Source organism: Salmo trutta, unplaced genomic scaffold (genome assembly GCF_901001165.1).
Source record: "Salmo trutta unplaced genomic scaffold, fSalTru1.1, whole genome shotgun sequence".
Taxonomy (NCBI): Eukaryota; Metazoa; Chordata; class Actinopteri; order Salmoniformes; family Salmonidae; genus Salmo; species Salmo trutta.
Genome location: NW_021822721.1, coordinates 114,530 through 136,347, shown reverse-complemented (window position 1 = coordinate 136,347; position 21,818 = coordinate 114,530). Strand labels below are relative to the sequence as shown.

The 21,818-nt window shown below is 46.4% G+C and overlaps 1 protein-coding gene across 1 annotated transcript in view; it reads left to right on the top strand.

Annotated features, from left to right (window-relative positions):
- Window positions 1–2,251: 2,251 nt before the first annotated feature.
- Window positions 2,252–21,818, top strand: part of ugt8 (UDP glycosyltransferase 8) — a gene marked incomplete at its 3' end in the record, with an annotated part of 66,711 nt that continues 47,144 nt past the window's right edge. The window contains 2 exon segments of the mRNA XM_029745006.1: window positions 2,252–2,338; window positions 2,486–2,563.

Genomic DNA, 21,818 nt, shown 5'->3' with positions numbered 1-21,818 from the left:
TCTGTGTTGTTAGTGAATGTATTAATGTCCTCTATTGTTGTATATTTTATAACCTGTCCTTACTAGGATTATTGTATCTTTTATACCTGTCCTTAATAGGATTGTTGTATATTTTATAACCTGTCCTTACTAGGATTGTTGCAGTATTGGAACAGCGTTGTTTGTCACGTCCTGACCATAGTAAGATGTTATTTTCTATAGTAGAGTAGGTCAGGGCGTGACAGGGGGGGGATTTCTAGTTTAGTTGTTCTATGTTGTTATGTTCTAGCTTTTGTATTTCTATGTTGGGCTTTGTTTGAGATGATCTCCAATTAGAGGCAGCTGGTCGTCGTTGTCTCTAATTGGAGGTCATGTTTAAGTTGGTGTTTGTTCCACCTGTCCTTGTGGGAGATTATTTTTGAGTAGTGTAGGTTTTTCACCTCTGTGTCACGGTTTGTTGTTTTTTGTGTTTATTCAGGTTTATTTTGTATGTATTGCAGAGTTTCACAGTTTTAATAATAAAGAATTATGTGGAACGAGAATCACGCTGCACTTTGGTCCGCTCCTCCTCCTCGTGACAGTTGTTGTGTGGATGTTGACAGTTGGCCTTTGAAAAAAAAGGGGGTCAAATAAACATTAAATCGAGAGCGTCAGCAGAAATAGTCCTCCATGTTTACAGGGTCAACAATACACCTGTTTAGAGACAGTCAGTCAGGTGTGTGACGATCGTCGAAAGCAGTAGACCAACGTGCAGCTTGGAAAGAGCTCATGATACATTTATTTGAACTCAGAAAACTAAAACAAAACAATAAACAACAATAAACAAAAACAAACGTCACGTTCTGCAGGCTAAACTGATCTGTACAAAAAAAAACAAGATCCCACAACTGAAGGTAGGGGGGGAAAAAAGGGCTGCCTAAGTATGATTCCCAATCAGAGACAACGATAGACAGCTGCCTCTGATTAGGAACCATACTCGGCGCAACACAAAGAAATAGAAACCATAGAATGTAACACATAGAAATTTACCACATAGACTGCCCACCCCACACCCTGACCTAACAAAATAGAGAAATAAACCGTCTCAGGTCAGGACATGCCAAGGTAGCACTATGGTTCTCTGTATTCTCCTCTTCCTCTCTGTACCTCTCTATCTCTCCTCTTCCTCTCTGTACCTCTCTCTATCTCTCCTCTTCCTCTCTGTACCTCTATCTCTCCTCTTCCTCTCTATCTCTCCTCTTCCTCTCTCTATCTCTCCTCTTCCTCTCTCTATCTCTCCTCTTCCTCTCTGTACCTCTCTCTCTCTGTACCTCTCTCTCTCTGTAACCTCTCTCTCTCTGTACCTCTCTCTCTCTGTACCTCTCTCTCTCTCTCTTTCTCTCTCTCTCTCTCTCTGTACCTCTCTCTCTCTCTCTCTCTCAATACAAATTCATTTTAAGGGTTTTATTGTCATGGGAAACATATGTTAACATTGTCAAAACAAGTGAAATAGATAATAAACAAAAGTGAAATAAACAATAAAAATTAACATTAAACATTACATTCACAGAAGTTCCAAAAGAATAAAGACATTACAAATGTCATATTATGTCTATATACAGTGTTGTAACGATGTGCACATAGTTAAAGTACGAAAGGGAAAGTAAATAAACATAAATATGGGTTGTATTTACAATGGTGTTTGTTCTTCACTGGTTCCCCTTTTCTTGTGGCAACAGGTCACACATCTTGCTGCTGTGATCTCTCCCCCCCAACTCTCTCTCTCTCTTTCTCTCTGTCAATTCAATTTAAGGGCTTTATTGTCATGGGAAACATATGTTAACGTCGCCAAAGCAAGTAAAATAGATAATAAACACAAGTGAAATAAACCATAAAAAAATGTACAGTAAACCTATCATATAATGGCTATGTGCAGTGTTGTAGTCTCTCTCAATTCAAAGGGCTTTATTGGCATGGGAAAGACCCAACCAAAATCATGAGAAAACAGAAAGAGAATTAGATTACTTAGGAAGAATTTGGAAAGAATTTAGAACAAAAAAAACACAGAGCAAACTAGAACGCTATCTGGCCCTAAACAGAGAGTACAGTCTTCCTCTCTCTCTCGCTCTCTCTACTCTTCTCTTCTCTCCTCTTCTCTTCTCTTCTCTCCTCTTCTCTCTCTCTAAACAGAGAGTACAGTCTTCTCTCTCTCTCTCTTCTCTTCACTTCCTCTTCTCTCTCTCTCTCTCTCTCTCTCTCTCTCTCCCTCTCTCCCTCTCTCTCTCTCTCTCTGTCTCTCTGCCACTCCCTTCATTTCGGAGGTAGCCTAACGCAGAGCTAAGTCCCGCCCCAGAGAAAGCCAGTCGGAGTTGGATCAGAGGTAGGACTTGTGTTCTACCAGCCGTTTCTAGACGCATCCGGACAGGAGCCGGCAGCACAGCAGCTAACCCGCTCTTCCATTTAAACACGGACACCTTTTTCTTCTTCAGAATTGATTATTTATTTATTTATTCAACCTGTTGTTCAGGTGGACTCTGGATAGTCTGGCCGGTCGAGGCTGCCTCCCCTCACCTCACCCTTTCTACCGTGTAAAAAAGGAACTAAGGTGAGCCGAAACTTCCAGCTAGTATACAGCAGCAACAGGTGTCCGTGTGTGTGTGTGTGTGTGTGTGTGTGTGTGTGTGTGTGTGTGTGTGTGTATCCGCTCCCGCGAGAGCGTGTGTGTTTGCGTGTGGTTTCGAAATATACAGGCGCTATATAGTTTACAGATACCCTCGTATTTATGACCGAATAGCAGTAAAGTTGTAGCGTCTAATAGACGCGGGTTGATAGGGAGAGAAAAAAAAGTTCAACGAGAGAGAGAGAGCTAGGGAGAGGGAGAGAGACAGAGAGAGGGAGAGAGACAGAGAGAGGGAGAGAGGGAGGGAGAGAGAGACGGAGAGAGGGAGAGCTAGGGAGGGAGAGAGACGGAGAGAGGGAGAGAGGGAGGGAGAGAGAGAGGGAGAGAGGGAGAGAGACGGAGAGAGGGAGAGAGGGAGGGAGAGAGAGAGCTAGGGAGAGGGAGAGAGACAGAGAGAGGGAGAGAGGGAGGGAGAGAGAGAGAGAGAGAGGGAGAGAGACGGAGAGAGGGAGAGAGGGAGGGAGAGAGAGAGAGTGTCGTAACCAAAGCAGGACACCTAAGCAGGTGCATCTCGCCGTGGGTAGTCTAGGGAGGGAGACCGTGGGTAGTCTAGGGAGGGAGACCGTGGGTAGTCTAGGGAGGGAGACCGTGGGTAGTCTAGGGAGGGAGACCGTGGGTAGTCTAGGGAGGGAGACCGTGGGTAGTCTAGGGAGGGAGACCGTGGGTAGTCTAGGAGGAGACCGTGGGTAGTCTAGGGAGGGAGACCGTGGGTAGTCTAGGGAGGGAGACCGTGGGTAGTCTAGGGAGGGAGACCGTGGGTAGTCTAGGGAGGGAGACCGTGGGTAGTCTAGGGAGGGAGACCGTGGGTAGTCTAGGGAGAGGGAGACCGTGGGTAGTCTAGGGAGGGAGACCGTGGGTAGTCTAGGGAGGGAGACCGTGGGTAGTCTAGGCACAGAGTCAGTGTTTTTCTCGATTTTAAAAACAACACATTTCATTGAAGCTTTATTTAACAAGACCAAGTCGTGTTAAGAACCAATTCTTATTTACAACAACCAAAGATACTGGGAGCCGCCCTAAGGGACTCCCGAACACAGCCGGGTTGTGATACAGCCTGTAATCGAACCAGGGTGTCTGTAGTGACGCCTCAAGCACTGAGATGCAGTACTTTACAACACTGCGCCACTCGGGAGACCACAATGCCTCACTCTTTCTGGGAACTCTCGTTCAATCCCTTCTTTCTCTCTCTGTGTCTCACAAAGAGCATAACTATGTCTTACAAACTGAGACAATAGAAAACGGGCCATTTCCTTCTAGTTATTATCCAAATATACCTCACCTGCCAAAACTCAAACATTGACCCAGAGACACCAGAGCACACAGCACTATGAAGAATCTACATAACAACACAATGAGTTCCACTGTGTCCTTATGGCATCCGATTCCCTTTTATAATGCAGTATTTATAATGCTCTATTAATGTCACATGACCGTGTGACCAGGATGTTGTTCTAGTAACTACAGACAGTAGTCTAACTGTTCTACCTTAGTTAATGTTGATCCATAATGTCAGTAGTCTGTTCCTTAGTTAATGTTGATCCATAATGTCAGTAGTCTGTTCCTTAGTTAATGTTGATCCATAATGTCAGTAGTCTGTTCCTTAGTTAATGTTGATCCATAATGTTCAGTAGTCTGTTTCCTTAGTTAATGTGGATCCATAATGTCAGTAGTCTGTTCCTTAGTTAATGTTGATCCATAATGTGCAGTAGTCTGTTCCTTAGTTATGTTGATCCATAATGTCAGTAGTCTGTTTCTGCCTTAGTTAATGTTGATCCATAAGGTCAGTAGTCTGTTCCTTAGTTTAATGTTGATCCATATGTCAGTAGTCTGTTCCTTAGTTAATGTTGATCCATAATGTCATAGTCCCTGTTCCTTAGTTAATGTTGATCCATATGTCATTATCTGTTCCTTAGTTAATGTTGATTCCATAATGTCAGTAGTCTGTTCCTTAGTTAATGTTGATCCATAATGTCAGTAGTCTGTTCTGCCTTAGTTAATGTTGATATCCATAATGTCAGTAGTCTGTCCCTTAGTTAATGTTGATCCTAATGTCAGTAGTCTGTTCCTTGTCAGTAGTCTGTTCCTTAGTTAATGTTGATCCATAATGTCAGTAGTCTGTTCCTTAGTTAATGTTGATCCATAATGTCAGTAGTCTGTTCCTTAGTTAATGTTGATCCATAATGTCAGTAGTCTGTTCCTTAGTTAATGTTGATCCATAATGTCAGTATTCTGTTCCTTAGTTAATGTTGATCCATAATGTCAGTAGTCTGTTCTGCCTTAGTTAATGTTGATCCATAATGTCAGTAGTCTGTTCTGCCTTAGTTAATGTTGATCCATAATGTCAGTAGTTCTGTTCCTTAGTTAATGTTGATCCATAATGTCAGTAGTCTCTTCCTTAGTTAATGTTGATCCATAATGTCAGTAGTCTGTTCCTTAGTTAATGTTGATCCATAATGTCAGTAGTCTGTTCCTTAGTTAATGTTGATCCATAATGTCAGTAGTCTGTTCCTTAGTTAATGTTGATCCATAATGTCAGTAGTCTGTACCTTAGTTAATGTTGATCCATAATGTCAGTAGTCTGTTCCTTAGTTAATGTTGATCCATAATGTCAGTAGTCTGTTCCTTAGTTAATGTTGATCCATAATGTCAGTAGTCTGTTCCTTAGTTAATGTTGATCCATAATGTCAGTAGTCTGTTCCTTAGTTAATGTTGATCCATAATGTCAGTAGTCTGTTCCTTAGTTAATGTTGATCCATAATGTCAGTAGTCTGTTCCTTAGTTAATGTTGATCCATAATGTCAGTAGTCTGTTCCTTAGTTAATGTTGATCTGTCCACTAATACAGGACTAGTAAAGGCCTGTTAATACAGGACTAGTAATACAGGACTAGTAAAGGCCTGTTAATACAGGACTAGTAATACAGGACTAGTAATACAGGACTAGTAAAGGCCTGTTAATACAGGACTAGTAATACAGGACTAGTAAAGGTCTGTTAATACAGGACTAGTAAAGTTCTGTTAATACAGGACTAGTAAAGGTCCACTAATACAGGACTAGTAAAGGTCTGTTAATACAGGACTAGTAAAGGCCTGTTAATACAGGACTAGTAAAGGCCTGTTAATACAGGACTAGTAAAGGTCTGTTAATACAGGACTAGTAAAGGCCTGTTAATACAGGACTAGTAAAGGCCTGTTAATACAGGACTAGTAATGGTCTGTTAATTCAGGACTAGTAAAGGCCTGTTAATACAGGACTAGTAAAGGTCTGTTAATACAGGACTAGTAAAGGTCTGTTAATACAGGACTAGTAAAGGCCTGTTAATACAGGACTAGTAAAGGCCTGTTAATACAGGACTAGTAAAGGCCTGTTAATACAGGACTAGTGAAGGCCTGGTAATACAGGACTAGTAAAGGCCTGTTAATACAGGACTAGTAAAGGGCCAGTTAACTGCTTTTATGAAAAATATATTTTTTTGGGGGGGAGGGGGGGTGCAGCGCGAGAGAGAAGGTTCATGAGCTGGTCAGACTAGTTAGAGAGAGAGAGAGAGAAGGATCATGAGCTGGTCAGACTAGTTAGAGAGAGAGAGAGAGAGAGAGAGAGAGAGAGAGAGACAGAGAGAGAGACAGAGAGAGAGACAGAGAGAGAGACAGAGAGAGAGAGAGACAGAGAGAGAAGGATCAAGAGCTGGTCAGACTAGTTAGAGCGAGAGAGAGAGAGAGAAAGAGAGAGAAGGATCATGAGCTGGTCAGACTATTTAGAGAGAGACAGAGAGAGACAGAGAGACAGACAGACAGACAGACAGACAGACAGACAGGACAGACAGACAGACAGACAGACAGACAGACAGACAGACAGACAGAGAGACAGACAGACAGACAGACAGAGAGACAGACAGACAGACAGACAGACAGAGAGAGAGAGAGACAGAGAGAGAGACAGAGAGAGAGACAGAGAGAGAGAGAGAGAGAGAGAGAGAGAGAGAGAGAGAAGGATCATGAGCTGGTCAGACTAGTTAGAGAGAGACAGAGAGAGGGGCGGGGGAGGAAGGTGAGACTGTTTCTATGGAAACATAGACTCAGGTATGTCACCTCAGGTGTTTTCCTCCTGCCTCGTGTTGATATTGACCTTTCCTGAGTTGGGTTTTGTGAGAGGATATCAAGATACCTCTTTACTGGTTATAATATAGTTGTTGTTGTTCCTCAGAACTGTTTCTATGGAGCTGGTTGGATTCCTACACAACATATCTATGTCGTCCTATATCTATGTCGTCAACCTAAAGCGGTTATTCGTCTCGATCGGGGGACCAGGTGGAACAGAGTGTGTAGGAAAACAAGACAAAACAAATGGAAAATGAAAAGTGGATTGACGATGGCTAGAAAACTGGTGACGCCGAACGCCGCCCGAACAAGGAGAGGAACCAACTTTGGTGGAATTCGTGACAGCCAGAAGTATACAGAATGGTGTCGTCTGCGTAGAGGTGGATCAGAGAATCACCAGCAGGAAGAGCGACATCATTGATGTATACAGAGAAGAGAGTCGGCCTGAGGATTGAACCCTGTGGCACCCCCCATAGAGACTGCCAGAGGTCCGGACAACAGGCCCTCCGATTTGACACACTGAACTCTGTCTGAGAAGTAGTTGGTGAACCAGGCGAGGCAGTCATTTGAGAAACCAAGGCTGTTGAGTCTGCCGATAAGAATACGGTGATTGACAGAGTTGAAGGCCTTGGCCAGGTCGATGAAGATGGTTGCACAGTAATGTCTCTTATCGATGGTGATTATGATATCGTTTAGGACCTTGAGCGTGGCTGAGGTGCACCCATGACCAGCTCAGAAACTAGACTGCATAGCGGAGAAGGTACGGTGGGATTCGAAATGGTCGGTAATCTGTTTGTTAACTTGGCTTTCGAAGACCTTAGAAAGGCAGGGCAGGATGGATATCGGTCTGTAGCAGTTTGGGTCTAGAGTGTCACCCCCTTTGAAGAGGGGGATGACCGTGGCAGCTTTCCAATCTTTGGGAATCTCAGATGATACGAAAGAGAATGTTGAATAGGCTAGTAATAGGGTTTGCAACAATTTTGGCGGATAATTTTAGAAAGAGAGGCTCCAGATTGTCTAGCCCGGCTGATTTGTAGGGGTCCAGATTTTGCAGCTCTTTCAGAACATCAGCTATATGGATTAGGGTGAAAGAGAAATGGGGAAGGCTTGGGCGAGTTGCTGTGGGGGGTGCAGGGCTGTTAACCGGGGTAGGGGTAGCCAGGTGGAAAGCATGGCCAGCCGTAGAGAAATGCTTATTGAAATTCTCAATTTTCACGGATTTATCGGTGGTGACAGTGTTTCCTAGCCTCAGTGCAGTGGGCAGCTGGGAGGAGGTGCTCTTATTCTCCATGGACTTTAATGTCCCAGAACCTTTTGGAGTGTGTGCTACGGGATGCAAATTTCTGTTAGAAAAAGCTAGCCTTTGCTTTCCTAACTGCCTGTGTATATTGGTTCCTAACTTCCCTGAAAAGTTGCATATCGCGGGGGCTTTCCGATGCTAATGCAGAACGCCACAGGATGTTTTTCTGCTGATCAAGGGCAGTCAGTTCTGGAGTGAACCAAGGACTATATCTGTTCCTGGTTCTACATTTTTTGAATGGGGTAAATACTATAAAAATACATGCTTATTTAACATGGTGAGTAAAGCACTTTTAAAGAATAACCAGGCATCCTCTACTGACGGGAAGAGGTCAATATCCTTCCAGGATACCCCGGCCAGGTCAATTAGAAAGGCCTGCTCGCTGAAGTGTTTCAGGGAGCGTTGACAGTGATGAGGTGTGGTCGTTTGACCGCAGACCCATAACGGATGCAGGCAATGAGGCAGTGATCGCTGAAATCCTGGTTGAAGACAGCAGAGGTGTATTTAGAGGGCAGGTTGGTCAGGATGATATCTATGAGGGTTCCCGTGTTTACGGATTTGGGGTTGTACCTGGTAGGTTCATTTGATAATTTGTGTGAGATTGAGGGCATCTAGCTTAGATTGTAGGATGGCCGGGGTGTTAAGCATGTCCCAGTTTAGGTCACCTAACAGTAACAACTCTGAAGATAGATGGGGGGCAATCAGTTCACATATGGTGTCCAGGGCACAGCTGGGGGCAGAGGGTGGTCTATAGCAAGTGGCAACGGCGAGATACTTGTTTCTGGAAAGGTGGATTTTAAAAATTAGAAGCTCAAATTGTTTGGGCACAGACCTGGATAGTAAGATAGGACTCTGCAGGCTATCTCTGCAGTAGATTGCAACACCGCCCCCTTTGGCAGTTCAATCTTGATGGAAAATGTTATAGTAAGGGATGGAAATTTCAGCGTTTTTGGTGGTCTTCCTAAGCCAGGATTCAGACACGGCTAAGACATCCGGGTTGGCGGAGTGTGCTAAAGCAGTGAATAAAACAAACTTAGGGAGGAGGCTTCTAATGTTAACATGCATGAAACCAAGGCTATTACGGCTACAGAAGTCAACAAATGAGAGTGCCTGGGGAGTAGGAGTGGAGCTAGGCGCTGCAGGGCCTGGATTACATCACCAGAGGGACAGAGGAGGAGTAGGATAAGGGTATGGCTAAAGGCTATAAGAACTGGTTGTCTGGTACGTTCGGAACAGAGAGTAAAAGGAACAGGTTTCTGGGCGTGGTAGAATAGATTCAAGGTATAATGTACAGACAAAGGTAAGGTAGGATGTGAATACAGTGGAGGTAAACATATGCATTGAGTGATGATGAGAGAGATATTGTCTCTAGAAACATCATTTAAAACAGGTGAGGTCACCGCATGTGTGGGAGGTGGAACTAAAGGTTTAGCTAAGGCATATTGAGCAGGGCTAGAGGCACTACGGTGAAATAAGGCAATAATTACTAACCAAAACAGCAATGGACAAGGCATATTGACATTAGGGAGAGGTATGCGTAGCCGAGTGATCATTTGGTCCTGTGAGTAGCTGGGCGAGCTGGAGACATGGCGATTCAGACAGCTAGCGGGCCGGAGCTAGCGGGCCGGGGCTAGCAGGCTAGCTGAAGGGCCTTAGAGGGACGTCGTGACGGAAGAAGTCTGTTGTAACCCCCTCGTGCGGTTACATCGGCAGATCAGTCGTCGTGGATCGGCAGGGCTCCGTGTAGTAAAAGGGTCCAGGCCAATTGGCAAAATACGCATAGTAGCGCAATAAATTGGCTGATGGACTTCTTCAGCTAACAGTCCGGTGTGCTCTAGACAGCTAGCGGGCCGCGGTTAGCAGGTTAGCAGATGGGCAATCAGGGGACGTCGCGACGGAGGGGCCAGTTGAAAAACCCCCTCGGGCGGATTACGTCGGTAGTCCAGTCGTGATGAATCGGCGGGGCTCCGTGTCCACAGTAAAAGGGGTCCAGGCAAATTGGCAAAATAGGTATTGTAGCCCAAGGAGTGGCTGATGGACCTCTTCAGCTAGCCGGGAGATGGGCCTAGCATAGGCTAGCTTCAGGCTAATTGGTGCTTGCTTCGGGACAGAGACGTTAGCCAGGAGAAGCCAATCGGGATAGCTAGCTAGCTATCTGCGATGATCCAGGTGAAGAGGTTCAGAGCATGCGGTAGGAATCCGGGGAGATGGAGAATAAGACGTCCGGTTCGCTCTGGGTTGAATCACGCTGAGCAGACTGGCAGGAGTTGTCAAGGCTAAAAGTTAGCTGTTGACCGCTAGCAGTGGCTAGCTGACCTACTGTCGTGGAATATTGCTTCAAAAATATAACACTCGTACAAGAACTCTTGAATTCAATATAGGCTTTAATACAAAGTAGCAAAAGCCGAGGTGATCCGCGGAACATCTACCTTCCCTGAGCATCGGCTCTGCTTTTATACACATACAGCATATGGATACATCCCCTATGTTAATTAAATTACTCCCCTTTAGTTCTTCAGCCACCATTATCTTCCAACCCGAGTTCCTTGCTTGTTTACACCTGATAACGCCCACATCTGTTCCGGTTGTGGATTACAATGGTGGCAGAACCCCCTAGCTCATACAACAAAATAATACATTTATTGCATATGGTTCACATGTCGGTCAATCTGCCACCATCCTTCCTCCTGCTTCCTCCTGGTACGTCAGAAGGCACAAATGTATCTATGTTCTCAGCTAATGCAATCTTTGGCATGACATCCTACTCAGAGATGGCAATTGCCCCCACCTCTCTATCCGGCCAATGTACTCATTGTTTACATTAGTAGCTCAGCATATCAACTGCCCCTAGTTACATTACATTAACTCCCACACTACCATCAGACCCAGAGGATCAGTGGGGGTCTACAGAGGGCTCCCGAGTGGCCAGCGGTCTAAGGCACTGCATCTCAGTTCTAGAGGCGTCACTACAGACCCTGGTTCCATTCCAGGCTGTATCACAGCGGTCTAAGGCACTGCATCTCAGTTCTAGAGGCGTCACTACAGACCCTGGTTCCATTCCAGGCTGTACCACAGTGGTCTAAGGCACTGCATCTCAGTACTAGAGGCGTCACTACAGACCCTGGTTCCATTCCAGGCTGTATCACAACCAGCCGTGATTTTGGAGTCCCCATTGGGTGTCCCGCAATTGGCCCAACGTCGTCCTGGGTAAGGATTGGCCGGCGTAGGCCGTCATTGTAAATAATAATTTGTTCTTAACTAACTTGCCTAGTTAAATAAAGGTTAAATACTTATAAATAAATACAGGCTGGCTCAAGCTGTGTGTGTGTGTGTGTGTGTGTGTGTGTGTGTGTGTGTGTGTGTGTGTGTGTAACCTGACTCGGCTGTTAGTAACCCGAGTCGTGATGAGGCAGCATGGCTGACGGGCGCTAGACGCTAGGTGGTTGCCATGGTGACATTCAGCAGGCTGTCTGGCGGGGAGGAGGGGAGGTCGTAACAATATCTGCCCATCAGAACAATGGCTACGAGATGGCTGCCGCAGGGAGAGAGTCCTCTCTCTGTCTGTCACTCTCTCTTTCTCCCCCTTCCCCCTAGAACAAATATTCTAAATTCTAAAATTCTAAATATACAATATTCTAAAACTAAATACTAAAATCCTAAAACTCTAAAACTCTAAATACATAATATTCTAAATTCTAAAACTCTAAAATTCTAAATACACAATATTCTAAATTCTAAAATTCTAAAACTCTAAATACACAATATTCTAAATTCTAAAACTAAATTCTAATATTTTAAAACTCTAAATACACAATATTCAAAATTCTAAAACTAAATTCTAAAATTCTAAATACACAATATTCTAAATTCTAAAATTCTAAAACTCTAAATATACAATATTCTAAATTCTAAAACTAAATTCTAAAACTCTAAAACTCTAAATACACCGTCCTACAGACAGTGAGTCTTACATCAGCTGATATCTCAAAGTGCTGTACAGAAACCCAGCCTAAAACCCCAAACAACAAGCAATGCTGTTTACCCGAGAATGGTGCGGCAAACAAACAAACAAACAAACAAACCCCATCCAGTCAGCGACAGCCCCTAGTGGGCGAAATCACAACTCGTCGGTCCTCGTCACGGATTGGCTATTGCAGGCAGACGACCACACCGGGGTCCTATCAGCTAAAAGCAAGAGGAAGTGGCTCTAGTGTGCACGCCATCACCAACACTGGACCAACCGACGAGTCGAAAAAACATTCCTCGGTCCGACGAATTCAGGTTCCTGTTGAGCCGTCATGCTGATGGCAGAGTCAGGATTTGGCGTAAGCAGAATGAATCCATGGCCACTTCCTGTCTGGCGTCAACGGTAACAGGCTGGTGGCGGTGGTGAAATGGGCCGGGGGAATGTTTTCCTTCTTTTGGGGTGTTGCTATAGGCTACAGGTGTTGCTAAATGCTTGATAGTTTATGTGATGTAAACAGAGACGTCTGCTTTCTTGAGGACCTGAATATTGACTGGTTTTCATCAGGCTGTCCGTTTAACAGGAAGCTCCTCACTTCTCACTAGGACACGTCGCTGCACTCTATACTCCTTTGTAAACTGGTCGTCTCTGTATACCGTCAGATTGGCCACCAATGCTCCTTATAGGAAACATCACTCTATACTCCTCTGTAAACTGGTCATCTCTGTTTACCCGTCGCAAGACCCACTGGTTGATGCTTATTTATAAAAACCCTCTTAGGCCTCACTCCCCCCTATCTGAGATATCTACTGCAGCCCTCATCCTCCACATACAACACCCGTTCACTCCCACCTATCTGAGATATCTACTGCAGCCCTCATCCTCCACATACAACACCCGTTCACTCCCCCCTATCTGACATATCTACTGCAGCCCTCATCCTCCCCATACAACACCCGTTCACTCCCCCCTATCTGAGATATCTACTGCAGCCCTCATCCTCCCCATACAACACCCGTTCACTCCCCCCTATCTGAGATATCTACTGCAGCCCTCATCCTCCCCATACAACACCCGTTCACTCCCCCCTATCTATCTACTGCAGCCCTCATCCTCCACATACAACACCCGTTCACTCCCCCCTATCTGAGATATCTACTGCAGCCCTCATCCTCCACATACAACACCCGTTCACTCCCCTCTATCTGAGATATCTACTGCAGCCCTCATCCTGCACATACAATACCCGTTCTGCCAGTCACATTCTGTTAAAGGTCCCCAAAGCCCACACATCCCTGGGTCGCTCGTCTTTTCAGTTCGCTGCAGCTAGCGACTGGAACGAGCTGCAACAAACACTCAAACTGGACCGTTTTATCTCCATCTCTTCATTCAAAGACTCAATCATGGACACTCTGACAGTTGTGGCTGCTTTGCGTGATGTATTGTTGTCTCTACCTTCTTGCCCTTTGTGCTTTTGTCTGTTCCCGATAATGTTTGTACCGTGTTTTGTGTTGCTACCATGTTGTGTTGCTACCATGTTGTGTTGCTACCATGCTGTGTTCTCATGTGTTGCTGCCTTGCTGTGTTATGTTGTCTCTCTTGTCGTGATGTGTGTTTTGTCCAATATTTATATATGGAAATATATATTTTTTTTAATCCTTTTGCCTTCTGGTAGGCCGTCATTGTAAATAAGAATTTGTTCTTAACTGATCTGCCTGGTTAAATAAAAGGTTAAATAATAACTAAATAAAATAAAAAACTGTATCCAGACCCTGTAATCTGGTTCAGGTTATTAATCAACCAACCAGGGTGTTTACAAACACTACAGGAACAACATCATCCTACCAGGGTTCCCACTGGGTCTGTAGATAGAGACTGTTACCCCACTGGGTCTGTAGATAGAGACTGGTACCCCACTGGGTCTGTAGATAGAGACTGTTACCCCACTGGGTCTGTAGATAGAGACTGGTACCCCACTGGGTCTGTAGATAGAGACTGGTACCCCACTGGGTCTGTAGATATGATAGAGACTGTTACCCCACTGGGTCTGTAGATAGAGACTGGTACCCCACTGGGTCTGTAGATAGAGACTGTTACCCCACTGGGTCTGTAGATAGAGACTGTTACCCCACTGGGTCTGTAGATAGAGACTGGTACCCCACTGGGTCTGTAGATAGAGACTGGTACCCCACTGGGTCTGTAGATATGATAGAGACTGTTACCCCACTGGGTCTGTAGATAGAGACTGGTACCCCACTGGGTCTGTAGATAGAGACTGTTACCCCACTGGGTCTGTAGATATGATAGAGACTGGTACCCCACTGGGTCTGTAGATATGATAGAGACTGGTACCCCACTGGGTCTGTAGATAGAGACTGTTACCCCACTGGGTCTGTAGATATGATAGAGACTGGTACCCCACTGGGTCTGTAGATAGAGACTGGTACCCCACTGGGTCTGTAGATATGATAGAGACTGTTACCCCACTGGGTCTGTAGATAGAGACTGGTACCCCACTGGGTCTGTAGATAGAGACTGTTACCCCACTGGGTCTGTAGATAGAGACTGTTACCCCACTGGGTCTGTAGATAGAGACTGTTACCCCACTGGGTCTGTAGATATGATAGAGACTGTTACCCCACTGGGTCTGTAGATATGATAGAGACTGGTACCCCACTGGGTCTGTAGATAGAGACTGTTACCCCACTGGGTCTGTAGATATGATAGAGACTGGTACCCCACTGGGTCTGTAGATAGAGACTGGTACCCCACTGGGTCTGTAGATATGATAGAGACTGTTACCCCACTGGGTCTGTAGATAGAGACTGGTACCCCACTGGGTCAGTAGATAGAGACTGGTACCCCACTGGGTCTGTAGATATGATAGAGACTGTTACCCCACTGGGTCTGTAGATAGAGACTGTTACCCCACTGGGTCTGTAGATAGAGACTGGTACCCCACTGGGTCTGTAGATATGATAGAGACTGTTACCCCACTGGGTCTGTAGATAGAGACTGTTACCCCACTGGGTCTGTAGATAGAGACTGTTACCCCACTGGGTCTGTAGATAGAGACTGGTACCCCACTGGGTCTGTAGATAGAGACTGTTACCCCACTGGGTCTGTAGATAGAGACTGTTACCCCACTGGGTCTGTAGATAGAGACTGTTACCCCACTGGGTCTGTAGATATGATAGAGACTGTTACCCCACTGGGTCTGTAGATATGATAGAGACTGGTACCCCACTGGGTCTGTAGATAGAGACTGTTACCCCACTGGGTCTGTAGATAGAGACTGTTACCCCACTGGGTCTGTAGATATGATAGAGACTGTTACCCCACTGGGTCTGTAGATATGATAGAGACTGGTACCCCACTGGGTCTGTAGATAGAGACTGTTACCCCACTGGGTCTGTAGATAGAGACTGTTACCCCACTGGGTCTGTAGATATGATAGAGACTGGTACCCCACTGGGTCTGTAGATAGAGACTGTTACCCCACTGGGTCTGTAGATATGCTAGAGACTGTTACCCCACTGGGTCTGTAGATAGAGACTGTTACCCCACTGGGTCTGTAGATAGAGACTGGTACCCCACTGGGTCTGTAGATAGAGACTGGTACCCCACTGGGTCTGTAGATATGATAGAGACTGTTACCCCACTGGGTCTGTAGATAGAGACTGGTACCCCACTGGGTCAGTAGATAGAGACTGGTACCCCACTGGGTCTGTAGATATGATAGAGACTGTTACCCCACTGGGTCTGTAGATAGAGACTGGTACCCCACTGGGTCTGTAGATAGAGACTGTTACCCCACTGGGTCTGTAGATAGAGACTGTTACCCCACTGGGTCTGTAGATAGAGACTGTTACCCCACTGGGTCTGTAGATAGAGACTGGTACCCCACTGGTCTGTAGAGATGATAGAGACTGGTACCCCACTGGGTCTGTAGATAGAGACTGTTACCCCACTGGGTCTGTAGATAGAGACTGGTACCCCACTGGGTCTGTAGATATGATAGAGACTGTTACCCCACTGGGTCTGTAGATAGAGACTGTTACCCCACTGGGTCTGTAGATAGAGACTGGTACCCCACTGGGTCTGTAGATATGATAGAGACTGGTACCCCACTGGGTCTGTAGATAGAGACTGTTACCCCACTGGGTCTGTAGATAGAGACTGTTACCCCACTGGGTCTGTAGATAGAGACTGTTACCCCACTGGGTCTGTAGATATGATAGAGACTGTTACCCCACTGGTCTGTAGATATGATAGAGACTGGTACCCCACTGGGTCTGTAGATAGAGACTGTTACCCACTGGGTCTGTAGATATGATAGAGACTGGTACCCACTGGGTCTGTAGATAGAGACTGGTACCCACTGGGTCTGTAGATATGAAGAGACTGTTTACCCCACTGGGTTCTGTAGATAGAGACTGGTACCCCACTGGGTCAGTAGATAGAGACTGGTACCCACTGGGTTGTAGATATGATAGAGACTGTTACCACTGGGTCTGTAGATAGAGACTGTTACCCCACTGGGTCTAGATAGAGACTGGTACCCCACTGGGTCTGTAGATATGATAGAGACTGTTACCCCACTGGGTCTGTAGATAGAGACTGTTACCCCACTGGGTCTGTAGATAGAGACTGTACCCCACTGGGTCTGTAGATAGAGACTGGTACCCACTGGGTCTGTAGATAGAGACTGTTACCCCACTGGGTCTGTAGATAGAGACTGTTACCCCACTGGGTCTGTAGATAGAGACTGTTACCCACTGGGTCTGTAGATATGGATAGAGACTGTTACCCCACTGGGTCTGTAGATATGATAGAGACTGTACCCACTGGGTCTGTAGATAGAGACTGTTACCCCACTGGGTCTGTAGATAGAGACGTTACCCCACTGGGTCTGTAGATAGAGACTGGTACCCACTGGGTCTGTAGATAGAGACTGGTACCCCCACTGGGTCTGTAGATATGATAGAGACTGTTACCCCACTGGGTCTGTAGATAGAGACTGGTACCCCACTGGGTCAGTAGATAGAGACTGGTTACCCCACTGGGGTCTGTAGATATGTAGAGACTGTTACCCCACTGGGTCTGTAGATAGAGACTGGTACCCCACTGGGTCTGTAGATAGAGACTGTTACCCCACTGGGTCTGTAGATAGAGGGACTGTTACCCCACTGGGTCTGTAGATAGAGACTGTTACCCCACTGGGTCTGTAGATAGAGACTGGTACCCCACTGGGTCTGTAGAGATGATAGAGACTGGTACCCCACTGGGTCTGTAGATAGAGACTGTTACCCCACTGGGTCTGTAGATAGAGACTGGTACCCCACTGGGTCTGTAGATATGATAGAGACTGTTACCCCACTGGGTCTGTAGATAGAGACTGGTACCCCACTGGGTCAGTAGATAGAGACTGGTACCCCACTGGGTCTGTAGATATGATAGAGACTGTTACCCCACTGGGTCTGTAGATAGAGACTGTTACCCCACTGGGTCTGTAGATAGAGACTGGTACCCCACTGGGTCTGTAGATATGATAGAGACTGTTACCCCACTGGGTCTGTAGATAGAGACTGTTACCCCACTGGGTCTGTAGATAGAGACTGGTACCCCACTGGGTCTGTAGATAGAGACTGGTACCCCACTGGGTCTGTAGATATGATAGAGACTGTTACCCCACTGGGTCTGTAGATAGAGACTGTTACCCCACTGGGTCTGTAGATAGAGGACTGTTACCCCACTGGGTCTGTAGATATGATAGAGACTGTTACCCCACTGGGTCTGTAGATATGATAGAGACTGGTACCCCACTGGGTCTGTAGATAGAGACTGTTACCCCACTGGGTCTGTAGATAGAGACTGTTACCCCACTGGGTCTGTAGATATGATAGAGACTGGTACCCCACTGGGTCTGTAGATAGAGACTGGTACCCCACTGGGTCTGTAGATATGATAGAGACTGTTACCCCACTGGGTCTGTAGATAGAGACTGGTACCCCACTGGGTCTGTAGATATGATAGAGACTGTTACCCCACTGGGTCTGTAGATAGAGACTGTTACCCCACTGGGTCTGTAGATAGAGACTGGTACCCCACTGGGTCTGTAGATATGATAGAGACTGTTACCCCACTGGGTCTGTAGATATGATAGAGACTGTTACCCCACTGGGTCTGTAGATAGACACTGTTACCCCACTGGGTCTGTAGATAGAGACTGGTACCCCACTGGGTCTGTAGATAGAGACTGGTACCCCACTGGGTCTGTAGATAGAGACTGTTACCCCACTGGGTCTGTAGATAGAGACTGGTACCCCACTGGGTCTGTAGATACGATAGAGACTGGTACCCCACTGGGTCTGTAGATAGAGACTGTTACCCCACTGGGTCTGTAGATACGATAGAGACTGTTACCCCACTGGGTCTGTAGATAGAGACTGTTACCCCACTGGGTCTGTAGATACGATAGAGACTGTTACCCCACTGGGTCTGTAGATATGATAGAGACTGTTACCCCACTGGGTCTGTAGATATGATAGAGACTGTTACCCCACTGGGTCTGTAGATAGAGACTGTTACCCCACTGGGTCTGTAGATATGATAGAGACTGGTACCCCACTGGGTCTGTAGATATGATAGAGACTGGTACCCCACTGGGTCTGTAGATATGATAGAGACTGGTACCCCACTGGGTCTGTAGAGATGATAGAGACTGTTACCCCACTGGGTCTGTAGATATGATAGAGACTGGTACCCCACTGGGTCTGTAGAGATGATAGAGACTGTTACCCCACTGGGTCTGTAGATAGAGACTGTTACCCCACTGGGTCTGTAGATAGAGACTGTTACCCCACTGGGTCTGTAGATAGAGACTGGTACCCCACTGGGTCTGTAGATAGAGACTGGTACCCCACTGGGTCTGTAGATATGATAGAGACTGTTACCCCACTGGGTCTGTAGATATGATAGAGACTGTTACCCCACTGGGTCTGTAAATAGAGACTGGTACCCCACTGGGTCTGTAGATATGATAGAGACTGGTACCCCACTGGGTCTGTAGATAGAGACTGTTACCCCACTGGGTCTGTAGATAGAGACTGGTACCCCACTGGGTCTGTAGAGATGATAGAGACTGGTACCCCACTGGGTCTGTAGATAGAGACTGTTACCCCACTGGGTCTGTAGATAGAGACTGTTACCCCACTGGGTCTGTAGATAGAGACTGGTACCCCACTGGGTCTGTAGATATGATAGAGACTGGTACCCCACTGGGTCTGTAGATATGATAGAGACTGGTACCCCACTGGGTCTGTAGAGATGATAGAGACTGTTACCCCACTGGGTCTGTAGATATGATAGAGACTGGTACCCCACTGGGTCTGTAGAGATGATAGAGACTGTTACCCCACTGGGTCTGTAGATAGAGACTGTTACCCCACTGGGTCTGTAGATAGAGACTGTTACCCCACTGGGTCTGTAGATAGAGACTGGTACCCCACTGGGTCTGTAGATAGAGACTGGTACCCCACTGGGTCTGTAGATATGATAGAGACTGTTACCCCACTGGGTCTGTAGATATGATAGAGACTGTTACCCCACTGGGTCTGTAAATAGAGACTGGTACCCCACTGGGTCTGTAGATATGATAGAGACTGGTACCCCACTGGGTCTGTAGATAGAGACTGTTACCCCACTGGGTCTGTAGATAGAGACTGTTACCCCACTGGGTCTGTAGATAGAGACTGGTACCCCACTGGGTCTGTAGATATGATAGAGACTGGTACCCCACTGGGTCTGTAGATAGAGACTGTTACCCCACTGGGTCTGTAGATAGAGACTGGTACCCCACTGGGTCTGTAGATAGAGACTGTTACCCCACTGGGTCTGTAGATAGAGACTGTTACCCCACTGGGTCTGTAGATAGAGACTGGTACCCCACTGGGGCTGTAGATATGATAGAGACTGGTACCCCACTGGGGCTGTAGATATGATAGAGACTGTTACCCCACTGGGTCTGTAAATAGAGACTGGTACCCCACTGGGTCTGTAGATATGATAGAGACTGGTACCCCACTGGGTCTGTAGATAGAGACTGTTACCCCACTGGGTCTGTAGATAGAGACTGGTACCCCACTGGGTCTGTAGAGATGATAGAGACTGGTACCCCACTGGGTCTGTAGATAGAGACTGTTACCCCACTGGGTCTGTAGATAGAGACTGTTACCCCACTGGGTCTGTAGATAGAGACTGGTACCCCACTGGGGCTGTAGATATGATAGAGACTGTTACCCCACTGGGTCTGTAGATAGAGACTGGTACCCCACTGGGTCTGTAGAGATGATAGCGACTGGTACCCCACTGGGTCTGTAGATAGAGACTGTTACCCCACTGGGTCTGTAGATAGAGACTGGTACCCCACTGGGTCTGTAGATATGATAGAGACTGTTACCCCACTGGGTCTGTAGATAGAGACTGGTACCCCACTGGGTCTGTAGAGATGATAGCGACTGGTACCCCACTGGGTCTGTAGATAGAGACTGTTACCCCACTGGGTCTGTAGATAGAGACTGGTACCCCACTGGGTCTGTAGATATGATAGAGACTGTTACCCCACTGGGTCTGTAGATAGAGACTGGTACCCCACTGGGTCTGTAGATAGAGACAGGTACCCCACTGGGTCTGTAGATATGATAGAGACTGGTACCCCACTGGGTCTGTAGATAGAGACTGTTACCCCACTGGGTCTGTAGATAGAGACTGTTACCCCACTGGGTCTGTAGATAGAGACTGGTACCCCACTGGGTCTGTAGATATGATAGAGACTGGTACCCCACTGGGTCTGTAGATAGAGACTGTTACCCCACTGGGTCTGTAGAGATGATAGAGACTGTTACCCCACTGGGTCTGTAAATAGAGACTGGTACCCCACTGGGTCTGTAGATATGATAGAGACTGGTACCCCACTGGGTCTGTAGATAGAGACTGTTACCCCACTGGGTCTGTAGATAGAGACTGGTACCCCACTGGGTCTGTAGAGATGATAGAGACTGGTACCCCACTGGGTCTGTAGATAGAGACTGTTACCCCACTGGGTCTGTAGATAGAGACTGTTACCCCACTGGGTCTGTAGATAGAGACTGTTACCCCACTGGGTCTGTAGATATGATAGAGACTGGTACCCCACTGGGGCTGTAGATATGATAGAGACTGGTACCCCACTGGGTCTGTAGATAGAGACTGGTACCCCACTGGGGCTGTAGATATGATAGAGACTGGTACCCCACTGGGGCTGTAGATATGATAGAGACTGTTACCCCACTGGGTCTGTAGATAGAGACTGGTACCCCACTGGGTCTGTAGAGATGATAGAGACTGGTACCCCACTGGGTCTGTAGATAGAGACTGTTACCCCACTGGGTCTGTAGATAGAGACTGGTACCCCACTGGGTCTGTAGATATGATAGAGACTGTTACCCCACTGGGTCTGTAGATAGAGACTGGTACCCCACTGGGTCTGTAGATAGAGACAGGTACCCCACTGGGTCTGTAGATATGATAGAGACTGTAGATATGATAGAGACTGTCCATATGGGAGTGTAATCCCTGATAAATTAATTCATTAATGAGTTAATAAATGTTTTTTTATTATCGTGTTAAATCGACAGTTGGCACAAACAAACGTTACAATGATTCAGGGTGATAATTCAGTGCTGTTTCCTTCCGGTGTTCTGCACCGCATAAAGAATAAAACAACATTCCTGCTTTATCTGGGAATCAGGCGCTGCCAACAGAACTCTATTAAATTACTGAT